This window comes from Podarcis tiliguerta, assembly GCF_965153285.1.
Source record: "Podarcis tiliguerta genome assembly, chromosome: 6".
NCBI classification, from domain to species: Eukaryota; Metazoa; Chordata; class Lepidosauria; order Squamata; family Lacertidae; genus Podarcis; species Podarcis tiliguerta.
In genome coordinates, this window is record NC_139539.1 from 57533480 (window position 1) to 57559631 (window position 26152).

At 43.0% G+C, this 26152-nt stretch overlaps 1 protein-coding gene across 5 annotated transcripts in view; it reads right to left on the reverse strand.

Moving 5' to 3' along the window:
- Window positions 1-26152, reverse strand: part of DAB1 (DAB adaptor protein 1) — a 635724-nt gene that overhangs the window by 386273 nt on the left and 223299 nt on the right. For all 5 annotated transcript variants that reach the window (XM_083448084.1, XM_083448089.1, XM_083448096.1 and 2 more), the window contains one exon: window positions 16360-16531. The gene's annotated coding sequence lies outside the window, so the exon portion shown is untranslated. The remainder of the gene's footprint in view (window positions 1-16359; window positions 16532-26152) is intronic.

Consider the following 26152-nt stretch of genomic DNA (forward strand, 5'->3'; position numbering starts at 1 on the left):
GCATTTGTTCCTGTTATTTCTAGGATTATTTCAGTGCATGCACTACCTTCTGTTTGAACAAAGCCTGATTTTCCAGTCCTAGTTCTGTGACTCCCATAGATACCCTCATCTCATCAAAGACAGTTGGGGAACATCCCTTTGATAATGGCTTCACTCTCTGTCTTAGGTTCATATGATGTGACAACATAACCTTAACCCTTCCCTTTCTCTGTATATGTATATGTTGATTGTATATGTATATGTTGATTGTATATGTTATATATGTATATGTATATGTATATGTTGATCTGTATATGTTGATTGTCCCACCAGGGGGGGAAATAACCTGGACCGAGTATATAGTAACATCATGCATGGATACAAGACCAAGCCCTTGCCCAATTTGGGGCAGTCAGACCACATATCCCTACTTATGATACCATCATACAGACCTCTCGTACGCAGAATTAGACCATCGATTAGAGAGATACGAGTGTGGCCAGTAGGTGCATCTGAACAACTTCAAGATTGTTTTCGGAGCACCGAGTGGTCGCTTTTTGCGGGGAATAATGTGGACACATACGCTTCAACAGTACTGTTCTACGTTAAAAGCTGCATTGATGTCGTCACTACCACCAAACATATACGGGTGTTCCCTAACAACAAGCCCTGGCTAAACAGGGATGTGTATCTGCTGTTAAAGGCAAGAAATGCTGCTTTTCACTCTGGTGATGCGCAACAGTATAGAGAAGCCAGAGCCAAATTGAAAAAGGGCATTAAGAACGCCAAAGCTATGTACTGCCGGAGGATCGAAAAACATTTTGAGAGCTCCGACCCTCGTCGAGTATGGCAAGGCCTGCGACAAATTACAGGGCAAAATATTAAAAACGAACTGGCTAGCAGCAGTGCGCACTTAGCTGATCAACTGAATCAATTTTTTAGTCGCTTGGAGGTGGGAACTGGAACTACTGTCACTACAGCATTGGCTACCAGCACATCATCAGAAGCTACTACTGATAGACAACCATTTTTACTACAGACCTCTGATGTACAACGTGCCTTTCGGAGCATTAACATTAGGAAGGCAGCTGGACCGGATGGAATCACGGGACGGGTACTTAGGGACTGCGCTGCAGAATTAGCTGGAGTATTTACGGACATTTTTAATCTATCCCTGTCGCAGGGTTCTGTCCCTACCTGCCTGAAGACATCGATTATAGTGCCAGTCCCCAAGCAGTCAGTGGTGGTATCTCTCAATGACTATAGACCAATAGCCCTAACATCTGTCGTTATGAAATGTTTCGAGAGATTGGTGCTAGATCATATTAAGGCTGGTCTTCCATCCACTCTAGACCCGTTCCAGTTTGCATACAGAAGAAATAGATCTACTGATGATGCTATTTCCATCGTTGTCCACACCGTACTGAGTCATTTAGAACGACAGGGAACCTACGCAAGGCTGTTGTTTGTGGACTACAGTTCTGCCTTCAATACAATTTTGCCAGACAGGTTATTTCTTAAAATGATCAATTTGGGTATACATCAGAAGATCTGTCTGTGGGTAAGGGATTTCCTGACTGACAGGCCGCAGACAGTGAGAATGGGACCTCACTATTCTTCTACTCTAGTATTAGGCACAGGAGCTCCTCAGGGATGTGTGCTAAGTCCCTTTCTCTATTCCCTGTACACATCTGATTGCACCCCACTGTATAAGTCCAACACAATCATCAAATTTGCGGATGATACAACAGTGGTGGGGCTCATTAGTGAGAACGATGAGACTGCTTATAGGAAAGAAGTACAGGGGTTAATTCAATGGTGTAAAGAAAACAATCTTATGCTTAACACCAAAAAACCAAAGAACTCATAGTTGATTTTAGGAGAAAGAAAAGTGTATTTTTACCATTGCACATAAATGGCGAGGAGGTGGAGAGGGTTGGTAGTTTTAAATACCTGGGCATTTATATCTCTGAGGACCTCTCATGGACTGCAAATATTAACATGGTTGTGAGGAAGGTGCAGGGGAGGTTGTATTTCCTGAGAATGCTCAGGGGACTGAATCTATCTCAGCAGCTACTCCTGTCCTATTATCACAGTACCATTGAGAGTGTCTTAACTTATAGTATATTATCGTGGTATGGAAGTAGCTCTGAAATGGATAAAAAAGCTTTACTGAGAATAACTAAAATTGCCCAGAATGTTATTGGGCTCCAGCTACCAACCCTGGATGAGATCTTCACGTCTCGCACTTTGAAGAAGTCACACAATATCCTGAGAGATCCCACCCATCCTGCTCACAACTTCTTTGAACTGTTGCCTTCGGGCAGAAGATACAGGACAATGAAAACACGAACCACACGCCTTCTGAATAGTTTCTATCCAAGAGCTCTGATTGCACTAAATAATGATCTCAGGGCCAGTTGTAAGAAATAGCAAGCAGGGAGTAGGAAGGAATGAGATAAGGTTTAGGTTATGTTATGCCTTTAATAGGTCATTTTATATTTTGGATTATGTATGTTTTATAGATTATGTCTGAATGGAATGAGAGTGTTGGAGGTACGTGCAAATGTGTATGTGAACCCGGTCTTTGGGTGGGTGTTTGATTTTCGTTGTTGTGTATACTGTGTATATACGGACAATGACAAATAAATTTCTAAATCTATATAATAAATATGTAAGATCATCACTGCATGGTTCCTGTTGGAAAACTTATAATGCTGCATCACAATCCAGGATTCGCATGAAGTCAGAGTGAGATAGGGAAGCAAAAGTAAAGGAAGGTTCCACACCAGCAGTGCCCATAGCATGGGAGTGAGAAGGGAGGAACACTAAGAGGGGGAAATTGTGGTTTTAAACAATGGAACAAATTTGAATACAACAAGAAGGAAGGGTGCTGAAAGAGGGGGAAGCGGCTGTTTTAAACAATGGCAGATGTTTGAGTAGAGTGAGCAGGGAGTAACACCGGAGAGGGGAAGTAGCAGTTTTCAGCTTATGAGGGGCATTCATTAAAGATTTGCCCTGATGTACTTCCCGTGGACTGAGACAAATGAAACTGGGCACAGTTATTAGTCCTTCTCTACATAGCTACCAGCAAGAGCAGTTGTGGAGACCTCATCTGTAGCAGTCAGCTGGTTGTGTCAGAAGCCATGACTGGACCTCAGAAATCAGCATTTCATCGTCTGGAAAAAAATTGCCGTTCAAAAATAACTTCATGGTTGGAAAGAGGTGGAAGTCCAATGGTGTGAGGTCAGGAGAATAAGGGGGGTGGGGAAGGATTTCATAGCCACAGGATTGTGCTTCCGTCTGAGCAGCATGCGTGTTGTGAACCAGGGCGTTATCCTGCAGGAGGCAGACACCTTTGGTCGGCATACCACGACTCTCAATTTTAATGGCCTTCCACAATTTCTGCAGCAGTGAAGCATAGTATGTCCCAGGAATTGTGGTACCCTTTGCTAGGAAATCCATCATCACTACTCCGCCCTGGTCCCAAAAGATCGTGAGCATGACCTTGCCCACTGACAGTTGGACACGTGCCTACTTTTGAGGTGGTGTGACAGAGTACTTCCATTGTTTGGACTGGGATTTAGTCTCTGAGTCATAATGATGGACCCATGTTTTTTCCTGAGTAATTAGTCTGGCAAAGAAGTCATCATGGTTTTCATGACACATGGCCAAAAGAGCCCACGAGCATGTGACTCATTCCTGTTTCTGGAAAGGCATCAGCAGCCAGGGAACCCATGGTGCAGACACTTTTCCCATGTGCAAATGGTCCTGGATGTTTTTTTCTAGAGAGCCCATACTGATCTTGACATCTGCAGCTAGTTGGCGAACAGTTATGTGCCGATCCTCCAAAATGGCGGCCTCCACTTGCCGGGTGGTGTCTTCATCAATGGCGGACTGTGGTCACCCAGGAATGGGAGCTATTCCACTGAAGTCCGACCACACTTGAACTGACAATGCCAGTGCTTGACTACGTCATACTATGGGGCATCCTCCCCATAAGTCCCTTTTATCTCATCGAACGTCTCCCGTGGTGTGTGCCCTTTCAAGTACAGGAACCTGATAACCGCTCTGCATTCAACTGGTTCCATTATCAGAGGTTACTCCACATTAGCACCCATAACAGAGAAACTGCTAGGAGTTCAGAGCTACAAATTACCATGCTACCTATGGAGAGATGTATCATTATACATGTGCAATTTTATCCTCCTATGATAACCAGAAGTGGGTCAGGGAAAATCTTTAATGAACAGTTGCAATGTGTGGGAGGAGGAAGATGCAGGAGGTTACCACTGGTTTATGGGCATGTGGGATTGCACAAAAGGAGTGGCAGGGGAGACATGGACATGTGGGTGAAGTGAAAATGGGCACACAGCAGAACTACAAAATAGAAAAGAGTTGTGGCTTCAGAAATGGTGTTGGGAAGGTGGGAAGTGACCTAAGTAGCTGCATGGAGTGAGAGGGAAAAGCTCTAGTGCAGACGTTTGCAACCTTGGGTCCTCAGATGTTGTTGGACTACAACTCCCATCATCCACTTGTCCTGCTAGCTAGGGATGATGGGAGTTGTAGTCCAACAATATCTGGGGCTCTATGGTTGAGAAAGGCTGCTCTAGGGGATTAATCTGATTTTGGGGGGGGGGGGTAGCAGGGAAGGATGAGCAGCATGGCCATAAGTGCAGTCCCTAGACTTACACAGTTATATTAATATAGCATGTACTTTATTATGGTCACTAGAGCATATGATAGGAGCCTTTTAGTTAACTTGACCTGCATTGCATACATCACAAAAAAATCCAGTACAGAAAGTTTAACCATTATAGATTTATTTCCTAAAGATGGCAGGAGTCCTGACCGGTACTGGTCTACCCTCCAGCAATTACTGACACTAATTATCATTGACAGAGCAAGAGATTGTAACAATATAATCAATTGGCATTCCCTCTATCAAGCTCTCGGCTTAGTGGGAGTCATTTCTTATCAGAGGATTCGCCTTCCAGACCAGTCACGGACAATTATTTTACATTAAACACTCTTAACAACTGTGGTCCATGTTGGCTGAAAGAAGGACTACTATTATGTCAGCTGGTCCCAGGTCCCCAGTTTGTAATGAATCTGAATGGCCACTTTACAGAAAGCATTTGTCTTACATCCCCTGCTCCAATACTTATATGCTGAACTGTGCAAAAATAAATTAAAACACAATCTTTCATTTCATATCAGCATGGAGTGTGTGTGTGTAAATCTCTCAAAAGATTTATATTCTGCCCTTACAATGCATTGTCTCTGCTCAGAGTGGCTTAACAACAATTAAAATAAAACCCCATAACAAGTCATTGTAAAATAGTTAGCAGTATGCTGCCTACAAGGTAAGCAGCTCTTCCAGCCATAGCATCCACCGGTATATACATTATGAATATTCCAGGCATAATATCACTCCTAATAGTAAACTCTCGCATTGAGTGCCAACAGGATTGCAGCCAAAATAGGGTTGTTGAGAAACATGCTCAGGGAAACCCGAAGGTTTGCAGAAATATAAACACATTTAAGCAAAACAAAATAAAACACCCTGAAGAGAACTGGGCAAGTTGAGTAGCCATGGATTGTAGTAGCATTTGGAAAATGGAACACAGGTGGTGTTCCCATGAAAAGGATCACTGCTGCCAAGACATCTCTCCCCAATATTCCACATTGTTTCATGCTGCTATAGCATATATTCATTTATCCTTCAGTGGCCAGCCCTCCACTGACTGAAGAGCAAAGACTGCTTTTTCTTGTTCTATGGGCTGCATACACGCAGCATTTTATTCTAGAATCAACAGAGACCAATTCCTTGTGTTTTTCTCTCTATACATAGTCCAAAGACATTATTGGTGTTTTGCATATTTTTTGCCCCCTTAAAAGTATTTTTTGAGAAACTGGTTTCATTCCAAAAAGGAAAGCTCATTGCACAATATGTCCAAAGTTGTACCATAGTTTCAGTTATGGGGGTGTAGCCACACCTGCACCCAATGACATTATGGGGGGGACGTATACCGAGATTGCATTCATCACTTCCTTCTTCACTCACCTGGGGCATCACCAGGAAAGAAAAGGCATGGATAACCCAATCAGGCCGAGGGCTTTCAAATGTGTATCAAGTAACCACAACCACCCTTGAGGACGGCAGTGTCTAAAATCGATCTAGATTGAAAGCAGCATGTTGAGGACAAGCACGAACAATTGCAGATGGGAGCTGGGGAGCCTACATTTTTATGCTACAAATGGATTAGTGTGTATACAGCTTCAATTAAAGATATATTAGACAGAACATCATAGCCTGACAATGTGTTATCAATGGCTAAAAATACACCACGGCAGCTGTCATGTGTGAAATGGCAGGCTGCACACTGCACGGTGCCTTAGAACATGAATTGACCAAAGACAGTATGTGTCTGTTTCTAGTCCACACAAAGATAGAACTTCCAGAGACCCAACAGGGTGGGAAGCTCAATCCAGGCTACTTTAGGAACTTACACTAATGAGGCAGAGACAGTGATAAATCTATCAGATTGGTTGGGGGAAAGTTCAGATTGTTAAGTAGGAAGAGTTGAAGCTTGTACCTCGGGTTAAGTACTTAATTCATTCTGGAGGTCTGTTCTTAACCTAAAACTGTTCTTAACCTGAAGCACCGCTTTAGCTAATGGGGCCTCCTGCTGCTGCCGCGCCGCCAGAGCACGATTTCTGTTCTCATCCTGAAGCAAAGTTCTTAACCTGAGGTACTATTTTTGGGTTAGCGGAGTCTGTAACCTGAAGCATCTGTAACCTGAGGTACCACTGTACAAATGTACAGTACATCCTAATTTGATTAATCCTGTCCAACAGAAGACCGGGTTCATTCTTTGGTGAATATATTGGAGTAGAGAACGCTAGAACGGAAGAGCAGTCACACACAAAATGCCTCTCAGGGTCATATGTTTCCCAGTGGTGTAGTTGCTTCTGAGAAGCCAAATCATGATGATACCCAGCTGCATATTTAGGTGTTTTGTACAATGAGCTGCCCAAGTGCTTCAGGCAGACAGTAACCACCACACCAGAAGAAGCCTTCATTAAGTAAGTTAAAAAATAGACTATCTTGATCTTAACTAAAGCTCTGCAACTGTGAAGCTATAGTAGAGGGTCTGGTTAGTGATTATTCAGCTGTCGGTTGTTGCAGCTATACTGGGGAGCTTCATTCAATACCAATAGTCCCTCTGAGCTTTTTGGCTTTATCCTTTTCTGTCCCTAATAGTCCCCAGGATATTTTAAAAAGAATAGGAAGTAGAATCAACCATTTGTCCTTTCATTTAGGGGTGTTGCAACTCAGCCTCTAGTCCTCCTGAAACTCAAAAGGGCACAACACAGGTAAGTCTCAGCAAACAACACATCACACAAATCCTCTCTTTCGTTTCCTCCTGCCGCTTGCAGAAAACTCATCCCTTCCGGTATACCATATCACTATCTCTCTGCAACTGGACTAATAGTTTGCAGCCACTCAAGCCATTTCAGGTTCCCTAAAAGCCTCTGTAAGGTTCATGGCTTTTTATTAGGTCTGGTTATTTGTCCATCTAGCCCTGCGCTTCGACGTCTCAAGGAGAGATGTTTCTCATCGCTTACTGCTTTGATCCCTCTAGGTGCAGATGTCAGGCACCGAACCTGGGACACTCTGCACGCAAAGCATGGCTCTGTCAGTGTGCTGCAGTCCCTACCCAGGCAAGGGGGAAATGAGTGTAACTCATTATGCCATAAAGCTGCATGCAGGTCATTTGCTGAATTCCTCCCTGGCATGTTGTGCTTTAAAAGCATGTGAACATGCATCTATGCCAGGACAGCGAAGCTTCTCTGAGTAGCAGGAAATTTGAGAGCTGATGAGCTTTCACGTGATTAACTATACATCCCACGCAATGACATCACGATGAAAGGCTGAGAAGTTAGAAGACAAGAGCTGCAGTTTTGTTACAACTGCAGAGGCTACAGGTATAAAAGCCCAAAGCAGTAGAGGCTCGCAGATGGCCTGGTACTGCAGCAGGAACTTTTTCAAGCTGTTAGAAAAAAACAAGTAAAGACTTTGGCTTGACAGATGTGCCATAAGCAGTTTCTACATTCCCTGAAGGACTTCAACAAAGCAAGAATCCCAAGTCCTTTCCAGCTAATGCAGTGTACCTGTAAGGAGGCCCAGTCTTCTTAGACAACCAAGTTCTCACAAGGGGAAGACTTTTCTGGCCTATTTCACCAGCTTTCTACTGAATGCTACAGCTGAGTTATCTATTTTCAGCACCTCCTGGCTATCTCCTAGGAAAAAAAAGATGGATCACAGCCAGCCTAATGGACACAGGATAATTATATAACATGGGGGGGGGGGGAGAGAGAGAAAGAGATCTGAATAAATTTTGAAGATCTTCCAGGAGACAAAATAAGGAACATTATATATATATTTCCTCTAATTGTGTGACCCTGGTACATGCCTGAATATAGCATATTCTGAAAACAGACAAGATAAAAAAAAAGGTATTGAAGTCAATGGGTTAACAGCTGAGATAAAAGTCATGAAGAGCAATTGTCATTTCCTCTTGCAGTTATGTCTCAGCTAATAAATTCTATAGAATTATTTAAAATATTGCAGAAACACACACACACACACAAAATGTACAGCTTTACTATCTTGATTATCTAGATTTTTCACCAGCACACATACACACACCCCATTAGTCCACGTCCATTATCTCAAACACAAATGTTAATTAAAACTCTATTTTGACCGTATGACTGGTTTGCATGATGTCCTGAATGTCTAAGATTAAATGGCATGAATTAGCTACAATCAGTCCTCAGGGTTCCAGCTCAGGCCACTGTAGTGATTTATGCTAAAGCAACAGGAATCCAGATAGACTGGTGGAAAAATAAGGTGGGGTAGACATTAAAAAACCCCGAATGAATCACATAAATAGATGAGCAGCATGAGACTTTAATCAGTGTGTTTAGTCTCTTCATCTCTTCCTTCTTAATCCCCCAGTCTCCTGGCTTTTAACTATCATACCAAACCCTTCAGAAAATTAACTTTGATTTCTATACTTGAATTCATATGGGGAACCAGCAGTTCAGAGATAACACACCTGACCACTTACTCAGCTACTCCAAGATGTGCACTTTATTCAGAAACCAAGTATAACTATAGTTTATGAGTGCTGCACATTTAATGCTAAAATATCAGGGGTTGTTCAAAGGTCAAGACAGAGATCTTGCATGCAGGTCAAAAGGCATCTCCTGCATTTTAATTGCAGACTTGTCAATCATTCTCATGCACTATGGTGTAGCCTTAGGGTCATTTTTTCTGTGGATAGTAGCATAAGAAATACCAACAAACTCCATTGAGGGTTGAACTTTGTTCTACATGCCATTGAACACATGCCCTCCTTTTCAGTTGCCGAAACAGCATTTTAAACACATCTGCTGCTAGGCTTAAAGCCCAAGTGAAACTAGCTTTACAAAAACAAAAAACCCTCTGTTTATCCAACTGCACTAATCTCCTTATTAACTGTGTGACAAAGCAGGTTAGACTGAAAGCTAAGGCTACCCCTGGGCTTATATGCAAAATAAAGTCAATAATGATTGCAAATGAGAACAGAGTAAGAGGTAAAATGGAGAGAAGCATACTCACAAAAATAACTCTTGCTAAGTCTGACCTTTAAGACATTGAACCGAAATGACTGAGAATTGTAAGTAAGCAACGAACTTTACTTTTCTTTCTTCTTCGCTCTCCACTCCCCTGCTTCCTACAATACTCTCTAAGGTGTATTAGGATACTTCCAATTATTGTGGATATTGCTTCTAATCTCCACTATGGGCCATGGCAAGCGGCCAAGGGACCTGGATGAGGCAATGCCTCCCCCGAGGCCCAAACAGTCCAAGATTGATACTTTTTTTCTTAACTGTAATAGAAATAATGAGGGAGTTAGCTACATGGTTGAAACTCACAATCGTTTTAATCCTTTAATTGACCTCGCAGCCGATATAGAAGTGGAGGGGGTGAACTCGAAGACAACGAATAATGCCAACGATAATGACAAAGAGGTGAGAGCCACCTCGAAGGGGGAGCCCGAGTTGGCCCTCGGCGATGGCATGGGACTCGATCATTTCCAATTAATAACCAGGACCCTGCGCTGCATCTTTAAGAGCATAAATGGGATCTCCATGCAGGTGGATAATCTCCACCAAAAGCTTGAGGCCCATTTGCTAGAGCTCCAGCTCAACCACACTCTGCCTCCGAGGGATTTAAAGGGACAGAGGTATACCTCCCTTATTAGACATGAAAGTGGTACTGGTGGTCACCTCCTAAAAACTCAATTGGACTCTCAATCTCTGATTTTACAACCAAACAAAATATGTCTAACTATACACAGTAGGGACCCCAGGTCCCCAAGGTGGAATAATTTGAGAGATGTCAAAGATCATCTGAGGCAACTCCTTCAGATTTGGCCTCCGCTAATAGACCTCAGTACAGTGAAACTTTTAAACTACCACCATCGGCTCCAAAAAGTATTGCTCTCCTTCCAGTCTCCAAAAATTCCCTCCATACTGGTTAGGCGTAAAGCGTTTCTGGCCACCTGGGGCATCTTCCCAACAAGAGTCTTTAATGACACCAGGATTAAACCTCTCTTCCGCAGCACCGTACAAAAAGGTAGCTGCCCGCCAGACAGGCGCGACTCAGTCTTGAAACTCAAGTTGTCCACCCGGGAACCTCACCCTCCCTCTCAGCCCAAGCTTCCTGGTTTATCTACTCCAGCAACAAAGAAGCATGACCAAAGCGGGCCCAGCCATCTGGATATCTCAGAGGAGAGGGACCTTATTTCATCCTATGGCGAGTTGCCATTAGTAGAACAGCAGGAAGTTATAAACAGGCTTGATACACTCAAGCAGCATCTTACACATGTACTTCAAGAGAAAATTTCCTCAAATCCTGGACATAGCAACCTATTAAATCAAAGGAAACCAGTTATGAAGGGGCTAACACCCCAGAAACCCCTGCCAAATACTGGGACTCCAATAACGGATGATTTGGCAGTCTGCCTGGCGGAAGCTCCTCATACACCGTCGCAACGCAGACCCCCTTCACCTCTACTAATAGATCTGCAATCAACTACCTCGTCCTCCGCCTTAAAGAGTAACGCGCCAAACACACCTCATCCTGGTAATCTGTCAATGTCCTATTCTTCTATGCCTGACCTGGAGTCTTCATTCAGTGCGGTCCAGTCAAATGACTCTATATCCTCGTCCTTTGCCAGTCAACCTCTTTTGGTAGAACCTCATTTATCCGCAACCTTTTCAAGCCAATATATAAACGTTAAGGAACCCACTGTGCAAAGAGACAACTTAGGTTTTACTGAAGACCCTGCTGGTCACATCAATCAACTCACCACCCCTTCGATACCTTCGGTAGTACCTCGCCTGGAGCTGTCTCAGACCCCTGGCAATGTCCTTCCCACCAGTAACCAGAGCAATTGACTAGCACATAGTCCCTCCTCAAATTGCCTTAATGTGCTATCCTGGAATGTGGCAGGATGGACGTCCAAACAGGATGACGGGGATATGAAAGAGTTTTTAGCGAAATTCCAGATTATGGGTATACAAGAGACCTGGTGCTTAGAATCTTCACCCCCCCCATCCCTACCGGGCTATGACGCCTTTGTGATTCCTGCGACCAAAACACACTTGTATGGGCGCCCTAGTGGAGGCCTGGTAACATTTGTTTCGCAGGAGCTTCAGCTTAATATCTCTCCTATCTTTTGGTTAGAGAGTAATTACATTCAAACTTTGCACATCACTAACAGCTCGCTTGGGGAATTCATATGTGTAAACTTGTACAATCCATCTACCTACTCCTCCTCTCACTCAAATCAGCTTTGGGAGGATTTAAGATTTATTCTAGATAAATCTGGGGCTGAATTTCCAAAGTCAGAGATCCTTATAATGGGGGACTTCAATGCCAGAATCGGAGCAGATATAAGCTTATTCACCGATAAGTCGCAATTATTCATAGAAGAGGAGTGGTTTCCTACGTGGAATTCACAGGACAAGACCATTAATAGGGCTGGCATCATACTGCTGGAGTTCACTATAAACTGCGGGCTGCACAGCTTGCACGGCACACCCAAAGACTGGTCCGGGGGATACTATACTTTTCTAGGATCTAGAGGGGCAAGTGTTATAGATTACATCTGGTCCTCCTCAGCATTTAATGATGAGGCATACTGTTTCAATGTGTTCAACAGAACCGAAAGTGACCACCTTCCAATTGCCATCTCCTTTCACCACACACAGCTGGGGCCTCCCAGCTCACCACACCCCCAGGATTCATCGACCCTGGCCCCCGGACGCAAGAAGTGGGACATCTACCTGGAGCAAGACATAAAAGTCCTCCTAAATTCCCCTGAGATCCTAGCCCTGAAAGCTCAGCTGTTAACAACGAATGTGAATCATTTCTCAATTTTCCAGCAAATTCTAGTCTACTTGCTCCCTTCGCTTACGAAACCTTCCCGTGCGATTCTATCCTGGAAGAATCAAACCTGGTTCGACCAAGAATGCAAACAGTGCAGAAGTAGGCTTAGATTTCTCCAGTCAGACATGAAAGCAGACAGCACTCAGAGCAAAATCAGGGAGTTAGCCCAATTTCGTTCATACTATAAGAAGCTGCTCCAACATAAGAAATTGCTCTTTGCGAAAGAACGCTGGTCGGCTCTGTCAGTGGCCATTAAAACCCGTGACGACAAGAAATTTTGGAATTTAATTAATGCAGGTCTAAGACCCCCCTCATTCATTGTTAATAACATCACAGCAGCCAGCTGGCACTCTCACTTTGCTCAGCTGTATTCCACCTCAGATTCTGACGTAAATGTAGTCACCACCCTTCCAGCATCTGCCTTGCCCACCTGGGAGCCAGTCTCCCCAGAGAGATGTACTCAACTAATTAGCATGCTATCAGGGGATAAATCCCCGGGGGAGGATATGATACCACCTGAGGTATTCTTATCGAACCAGTCGTGGTGGGCCCCTATCTTAGCATCTCTCTTTACCACCATTAATGCTACTCTTAAGATTCCACCTAACTGGAAACAGAGCATAGTTATCCCAATACATAAAAAGGGGGACCCACAAGATCCGCGCAACTACCGACCTATCAGCCTGTTGGACATATCATACAAGGTTTACTCTAGATTCTTGCTAGAGAAATTAATTGAGTGGGCAGAAGAAACAAAGCTATTCCATCCGGAACAGGCTGGCTTCCGCAAAGGTCACAGCACATCTGGCCAATGTCTTGTTCTACTTACCCTGATTGATAAATACCTAAACAGGTTCAACTGCAAACTACACGCGGCTTTTGTGGACCTGACCTCCGCCTTTGACTCCATTCCCAGAGATAGGCTATGGCAGAAGCTTAGTCATACCAGCATAGATAAGAGACTCCTCCTCCTTCTTATGGAAATTCATAATGACATATCGGCCAGAGTAAAATTCGGCCCTCTGGGAGCTCTTTCTGATTCTTTCCCTCTGAATAAAGGGGTCAAACAGGGCTGCCTCTTGGCCCCTTTTCTATTCAATTTCTATATCAATGACATCGTCACAACTACGAAGGCCCTAAATCAATCTGCCCCCTCCTTACAACAGCTCAAGATCCCCATATTACTCTATGCGGACGACATGGTGATACTGTCATTAACCAAGCTGGGCTTAAACAACATGCTCAGAGGGCTCATGACATATTGTGATACCAACTCCCTTAAAATTAATTTCGCCAAAACCAAAATTCTTACTTTTGGCATGAAAACTCGGAAGTCACTCTGGAATTTTGAGGGCCATTCTATTGAACATTGTTCAGCATTCAAGTATTTGGGTATCATTTTTCAGCATGGGCTTAGCTGGTCAGCTCACCTAAATACAACCATCCTGGCTGCCCGCAGAACCATCAAAGCCTTGGAGAAATTCTACTATGCAAAAGGCGGCCAGCTGGTTCCACCAATCAGAAAAGCATTTATCAGCAAAGTCCTCCCGATGTTATTGTATGGGGTTGAAATCTGGGGGTGGAATTTAAAAACACTACAACGGCTGGAGATTCTACAAAACTCTTTTGCACGGAAGATACTGGGTCTCCCCAAGGGCTCGGTTGCAGCACAGTTAAGAACAGAACTGGGCCTCCCCTCCATTGTTGCGAGAGCCCACATTAGAATTATTAGCTTTTATTGTAAATTAATCAATGCCCCAGATCCCCTACTAGCCAGGCAAGCCTTTTTAACGTGTTCTCAAAGCAATAAATGGTCCAAGGCCATGGTGACTATTACTGCACGCTACTCTCTCCCAAATCTTGACTCGCTGTCCTCTTGGGACAAACATAAAATCCGGGCCTGGATTCTTACAAGAGACGAGGCCATGGACCGGGCACAGTCCACCTCAGCTCGCCTCTCCATGTGGCTCCCTAAAGTGAAAGTGGTAAGATCACTTGCCAACTACTTGATAGACCTGACGGAGCCCAACTTGAGAAGAGCGTTTACTATGGCCCGCTTCCATTCTATACCCACGGCCTTCCTGCAGGGGATTTATTCTAAGACCCCTATTACCCAGCGTCTATGTCCATGCACAATGAATGAAGTAGAGGACTTCATACATTTCTTTTTCTACTGCCCTATTTATGAGCCAATAAGATCTAAGCTCCTCCTTTTGATCCCGTCCACCATTACATCTAAGGAAGACTGTTTGAAATCGCTTCTTGTGGACGCAAATCCCCAAATCTCACGTGGGGTGGCAATATTCATAGTGCAGGCTCTGAAACTCAGGGCTACTCTGACAGGGTAGCGTGCCCTAGACCTGGACCTGTTTTAATCTTTTTATTACTTTTAACTCAATATGCTGAGTCTGTTCTGGGGCCATTTTGTGCTTTATATATACCCGCATACTAGTTTTTGGGCGCTGGCTATTATATCTTTGCATTATTGTCTTCGGGTAACTTAAATGTCACTACGCCAGCCAAAACACCTGAATTTTGCTGGGTTGCTTGTCTCTAGTTTGTCTTTTTTCTTTTTTGTATTGTCTTATTTTGCTATGGCAGTTTGCTAATGCAATAAAGGTTTTGACTTCTTGACTTCTTTGATTGCAAATGCCCTAGTCATTTTCAAATATCAAATAGCTTTTAACAAGAAAGCAATAAGAAAGTGGGATACTTTAAAATCATCGCTTTAAAAGTCCAGAAAAGTTACAGGTGTTAACGAAGAAGAAGAAGAAGAAGAAGAAGAAGAAGAAGAAGAAGAAGAAGAAGAAGAAGAAGAAGAAGAGTTTGGATTTGATATCCCGCCTTTCACTCCCTTTAAGGAGTCTCAAAGCGGCTAACATTCTCCTTTCCCTTCCTCCCCCACAACAAACACTCTGTGAGGTGAGTGGGGCTGAGAGACTTCAAAGAAGTGTAACTGGCCCAAGGTCACCCAGCAGCTGCATGTGGAGGAGCGGAGATGCGAACCCGGTTCCCCAGATTACGAGATTACCACTCTTAACCACTACACCACACTGGCTCTTAGTAACTATTACTTTACAAGTACGAACACTTTGTAAGTTACATAAATTCATTTTTCAAGCAAAAGCTCAGATAACATTATAGGGTCCAAAACTATATACTTCATATGACAAACAGTCCACATTTTTTCCTGTGCATATTCATCGAGATTTTCAACATTTATTTGGTATAATCCACATAGGAAGAAACAGGCATTTCATGAACTGTGCAATGCATATTCTTACTGCAAATGACTGGTACTGTATATGTAAAGAATTCACAATTTTTTATTATGTGAGTAGCACTAAGCATTGTGATAATTTCATTTCTTTTTTAGCTAAAAATAGTTCAGTAAATGACAAAATGCTTACACACAGGCAGCTGAAGCAAATTGATAGTAACCCTTTGCTTTCTTCATATGTCTGTCAGAGATGCATGCCATAGTAATAATAATAATAATAAATTTTATTTATATCCCGCCCTCCCCAGCCGAAGCCGGGCTCAGGGCGGCTAACAACAATAAAACAGTACAATAGCAGCAACAATTAAATTGTCTGAGCAATGGATTTTCATTCCTTTCACCACTCCCAAGCCAGCATCAGATTTGGGAGACAATGAATGCAAGTAGATAGGGAAAAATGCACACAAAGTAGAAGGTTAGATTTTCTTTTCCATAGACATTGTCGCACTCAACAAAAATGGCAACTTTCACTGTGAAATTCAGCACAACATTAAAATAACAGAATGTGGAAAGAGACAGCAAAGCAGCAATATTATATATATATATGTATATATAAAATCACAACAACTCATGTTACATAGCTGCCTACCTGCTGCAATTCCGTGTGACGCTGGCTGCCACAGTTGATGTTACCAAACATTCAGAGCTCTTCCAAATTCTAGAAATATAGCCCAAAGTCAACCGAAAGGACATCAGTTATGAAACGATGACCAAAATCCTATGATGTCTGCAACCAGAGTGTCTTCACACATATGGATATTCTGCAAAGAAAAGGGAAGTGGGGAGGGGAGGGGGAGAAAGTGAAGAAAAAGGACATGTTCACATATTTTGTCTGGAACCAAAAAGATCAGGTTTTAACTTAGTAGACAAATAGCTCTGTTCTGACATTTGATCTGTGTGGAACGCACATATGAGTTTTGCCTTGCAATGGCTGGCTCCAGCTCATGCACATCTTATATGCATGGGGCTCTCTCTCAATATCGTCCGGAACTTTTGAAGATCAGGCTTGCTGATTATGTGGAGAGTGAGGTAGGTGTGTTTGTGTATTCAAATGAGTGTGCATAGGCTAAGGCACAGCCTGGCACTGTGATGGTGATTCACCCTCATGAATACTTATTCTATAGAGCAAAGCTGTCCATGCCAAGGCAGCCATGCCCCCCAGATGTTTTATTGTCAGGGAAGATGAGAATTATAATCCAAAACATCTGGAGGGCCACAGGTTGGGAAGGCTGGTCTGGAGCACCCATGAAAGACCTTGTTCCTAGACCAGATATTGGGAACTTGTGCTACTCCCAATGTCATTGGACTATAGCTTCCAGAATCCCTGACACTGACCATACCAGCTGAGCTTGATTCTAACAACACCTGGAAGGCACAGTTTCCCCACTCCTGCCCTTCATTTGCACACTGTCCCTGGGTTTGTTAGGAATGTACAGTCTGACTTTACGTATGAAACATTTCCAATTCCAGCACTAGGAATGCTTAAGAAATTGCTTTTCATATGGTCCAATGAGTGCTATTCAATTGCCACCCACCAGACAAATGGTTGTTGGTAACAAATAAATCACCCCAGGGCAGAAGGAAATAGATACCAATTGAGCTAACAGGCATAAGTTGAATAATGAAGTATTAACTATTCATATTCATATTTAATATGGCTTCATTCTTGGGCACAGGCTCTTCTTCATTCTTGGGCACAGGCTCTTATCATGCTCAAGCACTAGTTAATAACTCAGTAAATTAAATTCTGGGCTACTTCAGGCCTGGAGTGTGTATTCAAATAACTGCTTTTAAAACAACAACACGATGACCACAAAAGAGGGTAGAAAATATTGTTTTCCAGCCCACCTCAATTTCCTTGTATCATTGATTTGAAACATTTAGCTGTTGTTGTGAATGTTCTGTGTTTCAGAAGGTTCATTCAATACATCACAAGATGGTATCTATTTTATTATACAATGCCTTAAAAGCTGTCTAGAAAAAGGCCAGTGGGGGGAGAGTTTAGTTGGCTATTGGAATTACATTCTTTATTAGATCAAAGCACAAATGAGGGCTTTCAACTTTCTCCACTTTATCATCAAAAGAGAGGTTTTAAACAGCTAGCAAATGCCAAAATTCCAATCTTTCTTGATTATAGGTCAGTGTTGAGGCAGACATATCCTACAAAGATGCTGCTGATAAATTTGTCTTTAGAGTTTTACACGTCGGGCAGCAAAACGAATGAAATGGTTCCTACCCTGAATGTTGGCAAGACATGACCTAAGAATACGGAGGAATTTAACTTACAGAGCCTCTCTTGAAGGCGTTTTGTTGTGCAATGTTACTTAAATGCATGTGTAGATTAAAACTGTTATCATAGACTGGAGGGGGACAGCTAGAATGTAGGTTAGTCCACTGACAATTTAAAACAAATGCTCACATATTCCAAGCCACCTGCTGCAAGGACAGTGTTTGAGAATCTAATGCCAATTGTCAAATCAGCACTATGTTCCTAGTGTTGAGATGCTGGTTTTTTCCCTGAATACACCGTGTTGACATTTGCTCCTTGTGGCAGGTGAAAACAATCCAGGCTATTCCCATTAGACTAAAAAACAGAAATACCATGTAGTGTCGCAGCCATACACTTAGCCAAGTCAAACAACCCACATAAAAGCCTGCAGTTTGACAAGGTCTGACATTCCAGTGTGTACAGTTCATCATTGTTATAGACCACAGGGTAGTGCAGTGGAAGTCGGGACTTAAGCACACTATAAATGACCCATCTGAAGAAATAAGTTTGCAAAATAACTTCAAAATATCAAATTCCATTTCTTCATCCTTATAACTGGATATAAAACTTAGTAAATACTTGAATGTGAACATGGCCCCTTGGGGTGCTTAATTAAAAAGGTAAAGGTACCCCTGCCCATACGGGCCAGTCTTGACAGACTCTAGGGTTGTGCGCTCATCTCACTCTAGAGGCCGAGAGCCAGCGCTGTCCGCAGACACTTCCGGGTCATGTGGCCAGCGTGACAAGCTGCATCTGGCGAGCCAGCGCAGCACACGGAAATGCCGTTTACCTTCCCGCTGGTAAGCGGTCCCTATTTATCTACTTGCACCCGGGGGTGCTTTCGAACTGCTAGGTTGGCAGGCGCTGGGACCGAGCGACGGGAGCACACCCCGCCGTGGGGATTTGAACCGCCGACCATGCGATCGGCAAGTCCTAGGCGCTGAGGTTTTACCCACAGCGCCACCCGCGTCCCAGGGGTGCTTAATTAGTTATGCATTAATACCAATTTTTGGCACATAAACCTTCAGTGTTAATTCTTTGTACAGGTCAATTTTCTATACACACTGGTACAGGTAAAGGTAAAGGACCCCTGGACGATTAAGTCCAGTTAAAGGTGACTATGGGGCTGTGGTGCTCATCTTGCTTTCAGGCCAAGGGAGCCGGTGTTTGTCCACAGACAGCTTTCCGAGTCATGTGGCCAGCATGACTAAAGTGCTTCTGGCGCAACAGAACACTGTGACAGAAACCAGAACGCATGGAAATGCTGTTTACCTTCCTGCCGCATTTATCTATTTGCCTGTTTATCTACTTGCACTGGCATGCTTTTGAACTGCTAGGTTGGCAGGAGCTGGGACAGAGCAACGGGAGCTCACCCTGTTGCAGGGATTCGAACTGCTGACCTTCTTATTGGTAAGTCCAAGAGGCTCAGTGGTTTGGACCACAGTGCCACCCTCAGTCGCCATTCTCAGTCCTCGCTAGGCTTTTTTGAGGTGGGTTTTTGTCGCCTTTCCATTTTTTAAAAAGATGCAAATTTCAACATTGCCTAGACTAGAGCTTTCTGATACCGCCTCCCCTTTGTTTCTCATTTGGCTCCAATCCCAATGGTTCTTGCTACTTGAGCTTGCAGCTAGTGGGAGTGATCATTCTGCATGATATGTGGAATGGCTTAAAGATGGCTTTTAAGCTTAGCCTTAAAGAAAGGGGTGGTAGGATGAGGCCTGGTAATGGGATCACTCAATACTAAAACAAATGAAATTGGGTTGCAGGCCTGGATTTCTTGAATTTGCAGATCTTATTAAACTGTTGGTGGGGCTAATGTGTTAAAGTGTATTCTACCTCCTTTCACCTTGCATGATGATAATAATAATAATAATAATAATAATAATAATAATTAATACCCTGTCCATCTGGATGGGTTTCCCCAGCCACTCTGGGTCACTTCCAACAGAATATCAAAATACAATAATCTATTAAACATTAAAAGCTTCCCTAAACAGGGCTGCCTTCAGATGTCTTCTAAAAGTCTGGTAGTTGTTTTTCTCTTTGACATCTGGTGGGAAGGCGTTCCACAGGGTGGGTGCCACTACCGAGAAGGCCCTCTGCCTGGTTCCCTGTAACTTGGCTTCTTGCAGTGAGGGAACCACCAGAAGGCCCTCGGCACTGGACCTCAGTGTCCGGGCAGAACGATGGGGGTGGAGATGCTCCTTCAGGTATACTGGACCGAGGCCACTTAGGGCTTTAAAGGTCAGTACCAACACTTTGAATTATGCTCAGAAACGTACTGGGAGCCAGTGTAGGTCTTTCAAGACCGGTGTTATGTGGTCTCGAAGGCTGCTCCCAGTCCCAGTGATTACACCTACAGCTGAATGTTCCTTTATATTTTGTAGCTGCAGAGTGAATATACATCTATAGCCAAAGTACTGAGTTTGTATCACAGAATCATAGAATTGTAGAGTTGGAAATGAACCTGAGAATCATCTAGTCCAACCCCCTGCAATGCAGGACTTTGCAGCTGTCCCATACGGGGATTGAATCTGCAACCTTGGCATTATCAGCACCACACTCTAACTAACTGAGCCCTCTCTCTCTCTCTCTCTCTCTCTCTCTCTCTCTCTCTCTCACACACACACACACACACACACACACACAAATATGAATGACATAGCCACCGATGCAAACTGCAGCATGACATTAGAACACAAATAAATTTTCCGGGACAGAAAGAGAAAGAATCACAAAGCAGGCCAATAGATTTGCGATAAAGCCGATGGAAGCAGATGTGCCAGGCACAAGTGCCTTTTTCCTTTGTAGTGCACACAATGCAGGCTACATTTTTCCTCTGGATTCTAGTCAATAGTATGCATTAAACATGGTGCCTAAATATATCAATAGGTTCTTCAGCCCAAAGAAATTGTGCTTTTTTGCAAATCAAAATTGCAGTGTTATCCAGCTTCCTGCAGGAGGCATTCAGAAATCACAACAGGATTTTTCCATGAGAACTAACAGCACTCTGGTACTCTTAGAACCCAAATTTCATGTTCATCTCATATAAAGTGTGGGGGATGGAGGTGAAACATATTCTCTTGCAGTGAATAGTATTAGATGCAAGTATGGAATATGAAATATATAAATATATAGCTCTGTTTCTCTCTTTGTGGGGGGGTGGGGGTGTAATTTTTACATTCATTTTATACTTTAATTAATTCTGTTTTCCATGTTATGGAATTGAATTTATGCATTAGTTCATTTGTCCTTTAGGTTCTTTTTCAATAGCGCATCCAGCCAATCTCCTGCAGCTTGTAACTTCTGTATTATTTATGCAAACTGCAATATCAGCTACTTTACTACCAAACCAAAAGTTACCAAACCTTCCAAATTTCATACATGTTCGACAAAGGGTCTTCATTTTATAGGCAAGTAAAAAGTAATGAATGGATTTTTATTTGTTATTTGTTCAGATTTTCATTCATCATTTTCTGTAACAAGAAATGAATGAATGAGGCTCATTTTTAAAATGAATGCACACCTCTAATAAGAATGCCCACCCACAGAACAGAAAGAAGCAAAGGGCTGTCAAAACCCAAAGTATTTATTATCTAATTTTTGATAATATTAATGAATATATTAACTGTAAAGAAATTTGCAACATCCAGACTGATTATTTCACAACAATGGTAAACTACAGCTGACTTAAACCTAGAGTTCCAGTATTAAAAATTATGCTTTGCGACCACTGTGGAAAAGTTCCCCCAGCAAATTCATTTATCAAAAGGGCAATCAAAAGTAGATCCTTTTTCTCTCAGTGTCTTTATTCTTTATACAAATAAAAAAGATTCTGCAAGACACACACTACCCACATCACAGTGTTATTTACATATTTGGAATAATGACTAATAAAGACAGAGCAGGAACAAGTATTTTTAACTAGAAACAAAATAAACTCTCACCAAGTAGACGTTCACAAAAATACTGTAAAGAAAATGATGGCTGTTAGCTTTATGCCAACACCTTCAGGGTTTCTGCAGTACATGCGTACAAAAATATTTGTTTTTCAGTGCCATTGTTTTTGCTATTCAGTTTTTTTTATATAAAAAAATACAAAGCCAAACCCACAGACCGAGCAGAATGCTGTTTCGGCACTCTCTCCCAGGAACTGAAGGCTTTGAACTATGAGCTCTCAGAGCCCCACTACAGGCCACCTGGATTGCCTAAGGAGTTTGGTCTACTAATAAGGAACAGCTTTTTCCAGAGTAGTCCCTTACTCCCAAGGGCACTCTGGCAACTGACTGGACCAGCACCTTTATGCACCAGGACTCCACATTTCCCAGGCTCACATTTGACATCTGATTCTGTGCAAGGGCCCTTTGTGTCTTGCAGAGGTGGCTGTGAGCGCTGAAGGCCCCAGCTCCCCTTGCCCTGTCACACAGTCCACTGAAGCAGCCTTGTCCTCTGTAACATCTACTTTGAGGAGTGACAAGTCATCCTCTGAGGAAGATTCCTCTAGTGGGGGCATGGCTGTTTCAATATATTAAAAGGTGTCCAGTTCAGAAATACTAGAGTTGGCCATCTTGATTCAAAATAGACTCCCGTTGTGGGCAAACATAGGTCATAACCTGCTCCTTGATCTTGGGAACCATCATGCAAAATTTTGTGATGGTTTATTAACAGGTCCAAATCACTGCAGCTTTTAAGGCACAGTGCGCCATCCTGATTCAAAATGGTATCCAGTGCTACATACCCTCCAACATTTCTCCAGTGGAAATAGGGACGTCCCATTCCATAATGTTAATTTTACTATTTATACCCCCACACATTTTACTGGGTTGCCTCAGCCACTCTGGGCAGCTTCCAACATATATAAAAACATAATAATATAATTAAACATTTTTAAAAAAACTTCCCTATACAGGATTGCCTTCTGACGTTTTGGGGGTCAGATAACTCCATACCCTCCAACATTTCTCCAATGAAAATAGGGGCATCCCAGGGACATTCTGGGATCAAATCAGAAACCAGGACGGCTTCTCTAAATCAGGGATGTCCCTGGAAAATAGGGACACATAGAGGGTCTGGTGGTATCAAAACATAGGCAGAAACTTGCTCGGCAATCTCGGGAACCATTGTGCCCAATTTCATGACATATCTTAAGAGGTGTCCAAACATATAGAGCAGTGATGGATAAACTACATTCCAAAATGAACAGCAGATGTAACCTGGGAATAGTAGCTATAAGGATCACACATGAAGATAGAGACTGGACATCCATCAGTTGGTTAGAAGAAGCGGAAAACTTGATACAGTATCTGTAGGCAAGTACTTTCCTGTTATATGGTCAGGTTTTTCCTGTGTATGCAGCTCCTACATCAGAAAAAAAGTGGAGCTCAGTGAGCATAACAGAGGGCAGAGGCTTTGCCACAAGTGTAATGCGCTGCTACAGTTCAGCTAGATTGGGGTCATTTTATCAAAGAATGATTGGTTTCATTCTATCTAGGAATCAGTCTGTCAAGGGTTTAGTGAATGGCAGTTTTAAGAGTAGCAGATAAAACATAGGAGTAGTAGTGGGTGGAATGGGAGTCTGGAATAACAACAACATTTGATAAATGATTGTATCAGTGATTTATTATAAGAACATAATGTTCAAATTATAAAAGACAGGAATGGGCTTTCAGCTTACACCTGTCCGTGGTTTCAGCCCAAGCTCATCACACCCCTCTCCCCGTTAGTATCACCACCAGCAACTGTTGGGCCAGTTATACATAGTCTCTGATTGGTCCAATGCATACAGGCAGTATCTCTGCTTTGTCTCTTTTCCAATGCCATGGAGATGAACAAAAGGAAAATCTTTAGCACACTGAAGCTTTTGAAATTTAAATATAGTAGCAAATGAAAGCAGATTTTGAAAGCTTTTCATGCAACAATAAAAGAGGCTTGTGCTGCTATAATTTGCATTAAATGTAAACACACACACACAAAACATCTTCCTGTTGGTTCTGACACAATCTTCTGAAAATAGTACATGTTTTCACACCAAATGCATTTCTCTGAGACCACAAATCCCCAGTCCTATAAGCAGGGATTGGGCAAAATGCATAGCTGTCACCTGGCGCCCTGATATCCAGATGCATTGTGACACAGTGCTTCTATGCTGTTTGTTGTGGGGTCATTCAAGCAGGAGAACTTTCTATTATTTATTGGGCAAGGCTGGTTAAACCCAACAATGTAGCCGGCTAAATGGGGGATATGGGAATAACCAGGTCAGATGGAAAAGTGTGAAGAAAGCCAAGTGGGATGGGGAGAGGGAAGGACGCCAGATTTATGCAAAAATAAACACAGATTTTGCTTCTATTTTTGATTAATAACTGGTGAGAAAGAAATGGTCCACTCCTTTCATATGTAAGCATAATTACAGGAAATGTGATCCCAGTGGCATAGCGTGGGTTGTCAGCAGCCGGGGCAAGGCAAGTAATTTGCGCCCCCTAACCCTAACCCCCAGATGTTGCGCCCGGTGCGGCCGCCCCCCCTCACCCCCCACGCTACGCCACTGTGTAATCCCATATAAGGTTTCCCTCCCTACTTTCAGTATATCCAGTGATGAGCCAATATTTTCAGCTCAAATGTTGTCTACCAGACTTGGGGCATGGGATGAAAAAAGCGGCCCCAAAACTGAAGGAGCTGGGATATATTTTCCCCAAATCTGTGGGCTAATGGAGTGAGAAGACTGACTGCTCCTTCTTGCTTCTTTAGCTTTTTTTAAAAGTCTCAATCCACATTTGCTGGGGGCTGTGCCAAAATGCATCTTGGCACCATGCTACATGAGAATGTCACACAGTCTCATTCAAAGCGCTGTCTCTGTTGCTTTAAGAAGAGGCAGTTCACATAGGCCAAAAGCTGGTCCAACACTCTTTCAAAGTGCTCTGCTATTCCAGCTTGGGTGAGGGAGCGGCTGTCTCTTGCCACCTGAGCTAGGAGAGTGCTTTGAAAGGTCCCATCGTGGAGACTGGCAGGTGGGGCAATGAATGCCCCCCTCCCCAAAGAAGTACTGTGTAAGCTGCTTTACCAGGTTACTGTGTCATGCGTGTCTCAGAGTTTTAAAGCATAGATCTCAATCCTAATGTAGGCAGCAGCACTTCTATGTAGGAACAGAATATGGAAGCCCTTAAAACAGACTCCCATGTAGCATAACCTTACTGGATCTTTGTGACTGTACATGGTGTTGCATCGCCTCAGCTTTTCTTCCCTATTCCTAGTACAACTGATGTTGAAAGAACTGAAGCAGCAAAGGACTCCTCAAAGCACTACACGCCACTTTCAGGAGCATGGCTGAAGAAAATGAAGAAATAAATACACAGGGCCGGATTCAACTAATGAGTCCTATTCGTGGAAGCCAGTGCAAGTAGTTCCCCTAGGCAAATTGGGCTTTCCCCCCTCATGTCTCCCTGTATGCCTTCCAAACTGGCCTAGGGGAGGGAGTCAGGAGACCACTTCCCAGAACAGCACATGGTAGGAGGACCATTTTGTTGAGAAAGCTGCAATCCCCGCATTGCCGGAGTGATTGCCAGAGTGCTATGTTGAATTCTTCCCAATTCATTGACTCAGAGATATCAGCTCAGAGAAGCCAACTTCCAAGAAAACATGCAAGGGGTTTTGCTGTAAGTATCATAAGATGCCACTCATTTATTCACAGAAGAACTGAATATAAGACAATTTGTGTTGAAATTGTAGTATAGGTTTAGGTGAAATATTTTATGCAACATCTGACAGAAGGAGGAATGTTCAGCTTGACCTAGTTGGACATTTCCATGTTTAATTCCACTAATTTTTTTACACCAAGCAGGCTGCTTAAATAATTTAGTTCCTGTTGGCCTGCAGGTTACCAAGGATCTGATATTACAGATTCCATTTTGATCTCGTTCAAGGCACCAGATGTAACATCTTTAGCATGCTCTCCCCACCTTCTGCCCGCCTCCATCCTCCCTTCTTTTTCACCCTCCTTTCACATTCCATTGCTGTTTGCTCCTCACTTAACTAATGAGACAGCCGTTCTATTTATAGCGTACCCTTCTTGGGTTACAAGTCAGTTTACAGTGTCTACAACTAGATTCGAATCAATAAC